Source organism: Macaca mulatta, chromosome 7, assembly GCF_049350105.2.
Source record: "Macaca mulatta isolate MMU2019108-1 chromosome 7, T2T-MMU8v2.0, whole genome shotgun sequence".
NCBI classification, from domain to species: Eukaryota; Metazoa; Chordata; class Mammalia; order Primates; family Cercopithecidae; genus Macaca; species Macaca mulatta.
The window spans coordinates 87,310,882-87,313,920 of NC_133412.1; the positions used below are offsets into that span (position 1 = coordinate 87,310,882).

General features: G+C 38.7%; 1 non-coding gene across 1 annotated transcript; it reads right to left on the bottom strand.

The window, feature by feature from the left end:
* Positions 1-2,201: 2,201 nt before the first annotated feature.
* Positions 2,202-2,308, bottom strand: LOC144330521 (U6 spliceosomal RNA). Its single transcript, XR_013396782.1, has one exon. It is a non-coding gene; the product is annotated as a U6 spliceosomal RNA (small nuclear RNA).
* Positions 2,309-3,039: the final 731 nt, after the last annotated feature.

Below are 3,039 nucleotides of genomic sequence, written 5' to 3' on the forward strand. Positions count from 1 at the left end.
GGTATCAATACAGGCCTCAGTTCAGCTAATGTGATGACGTATGGTCACACAACAATTAAACAACCTACACAGGTTCCATACACATGAGGACAGGCCTCCAAAAGCCTGTGATCCCTTAAACACATTGCCCCATTTCCAAATATCCAAGAAATGGAAATATTTAATGTAGGCAATAAGACAAATGTTCAGGCCTTGGAGAAACTGCAAAATAGTTTAATAATAATATGCTTTTCATCTAAGGTGTCCCAGGCCAAAGTGACGAATATTTTGAGTGATTCCTTGGAATTTCTGCATAACTTTTTTTTTTTTTTTTTTTTTAACTTCTGAATTAGAAACGTCATCCTCAGCAGCTTTGACATGTAGTACTCAGCACATGGTGAAGAAAGTTTGTGTTAGAGGCTTAAAAAAATTCAGGAGTTTCGACAAAAAGGAATTAAAGAGGAGGCAGAACTTTTCAGCACTTACGGACAATGTGGGAGAAAAAGTCAAATATGCCAGACTTAGCGGGGGCTTGGGAGTTAGAGTCATATACTCCTTCTTTGTGCACTGTGAATGACATGGCATTTAAGCTGAGACATAACAGGTTTTGAGATAAGGATGGACAGGAAACAGATGCTATGAATAACTGGAGGCTACAGATAGCACTGCATGAGTGCTCCTTGCACACACAGAGGTGCATGTGTATACACAGACCCATGCTCCAAACCCTGACATATATAGCAGAAGCACCGTAAAAAGTTGATGAGGAACCAGAACAGTGTTCAGCTTTGCTAACTGTGCTCTGACATGGAGGAAATGACTGTGTAGTGAGGAGGATTCTTGCCCTCCCAACTTTCACTGACTGAAATTTCCCCTTTGCTAAAGCTGTGACGATGCTAATAAACGGCACTCAAAACTTTTTTCCTGTTAAATGTATCTATGATTTATTTTTAAGGCCGGGGCATTTGGGGAGACAGCCTCTATACTCAAAGCATACCTGTAATGAGTTTGAATGATCAGGCTGCCATTTTCAAAAGCCCAACCTCCAGAATTTAACTATTCCATAGACCTCTGGAAAAAGTGGCAACAGAGGGCTTCACTGCTGAACTGTTCTAGGGAAACTTCTCCTTGCTTACAACGCACCAATGCAGAAACCTTTTAGACTGGATGAGTCATCTCAGGTAGGCGCTTTGCAAATCAGCCTGCTGGATTTTCTCACTTGAAGCCCAGTCTGTCAAACCCCACAATGGTGTCACACAAGGTGAACAATGTGGTAACCTGTTAATTTGCTGGATATAATGACAGCAATAATCTGATCAGGTTTGCCAGACTGTCTCCTTTTTAAGTGGACAGTGGACACTCCTGTTAAGATTGTGTCACATTGAGACAAGTGTGTGATTACTGTATCCAGTTATGGCACTTAGGTAACTTGAGACATCCCACTGCTGTGCGAGTAACCCCCATTTACCATCCTTTGCATCATTCGCTGTGATTGGCATATTGATATGCTTGAACCTGTCTCCAGGCCCCTTATTTCCCTTTGGGACTACCTCAATCACAAATACCTTCAGCTATACTCAAGTGCATTTATCTGTATGTTAACCCCCCTATGAAGATACTCCAACAGGAGTTATTTCTAGCCTATACTGAGAAAGCTACTTGACCACTCCAACTAAGGAGAAGAAAGGCAAACATACCGGGGTTGTAGAAGATGCATCTTTAGACTTTTATGATACAGCAGGAATTGAATCTGTTTCTTTTAGTACACAGGGCAATTTTCTTCCAAGGTTTTAGACATGCCATACAGTCCTCCTTGATACCTAAACCTCAGTTGAAAAGACAATTTGAGAATATGAAGACAGTAAAATCATTTCAGTTTGGGTAGATTCATTTTGACCATTGTTCATATGCAAACTTGTTCAAATAGTTACTATGTTCAATAGATGCAATTTGGGAAATGTCATTTAAACACTCCATGAAAGTACACCAAAACTGCAAAGAAGTTGTCATGAGATTTTTTTCCCCCAATAAACAATTTTTCTCTAAAAAATATACACAATTATTCAAACATATTACTCAAACATACTTAGTGTCACAACTGGATTACTTTAGCTTTACTTAAATTAAGGCCCACTTTAATATCCTGTTTACTGTCTTCTTTCTTTGGTTTGTTTTTATTGGGAGGGGAAATGTTTTTTTTTTTTTTTTTTTTTTTTTTTTTTTAAAATATGGAACGCTTCACGAATTTGCGTGTCATCCTTGCGCAGGGGCCATGCTAATCTTCTCTGTATCGTTCCAATTTTAGTATATGTGCTGCCGAAGCGAGCACGGGAGGGGAAATGTTTAATCATAACAGGTGGAACAAACATTGGTAAAACAAAACAAATTTTCTAAAATTCATATTTCAAATATCTTGTCAGACAAATAACAAAAAATCTGCTAAAAGAACTGGTTGATGGAAATAAGAAAGCTGGATAGATGCTGGCCCTAGTGGGGAATGAGCTAAAAGACTAGGTATAAACAGAGATCCCAATGTGGGAAAACAAAAATATAAAGAGGGAGGATCTGCAAATTTTAGAAGTTAGTATGATGTCACCGGTCAGAAAAATTCTGGAAGTAATTATTATATGAGAAGCAATGATCATATAATTATGGACCCACCATAAGTTCAAAAGAAGTGAGCCATGTGAGGAAACTTTATTTATTTGATAGAATATTCTTCAGTACCTCTTTTCTATCCTTTTGCTTTTTCCCCCATTCTGCTACTGATTCATTCTTCACTCTGCACACTGAATCTTTGTTCTAGCTCATTTTCCAAATCTGGGCATGGGTCTTGACATCTTTCAATGGCTCTTTCGTGCTTTATGGCCAAATGTCCAAACCCCTTTTCATGGCATACACAGTCCTCTGTGATTTGTCCATTTCCATAACTTCTGCCTCCCCTAACTCCAATTACTTCTATCACACATTACTTCTTGTTAAATTCCCAAGTATCTTTCAATGCCTGGCTTGAATATTACTCACGCAAATTTCCTCTGACTCTTGACTCCCCTTTCTCCA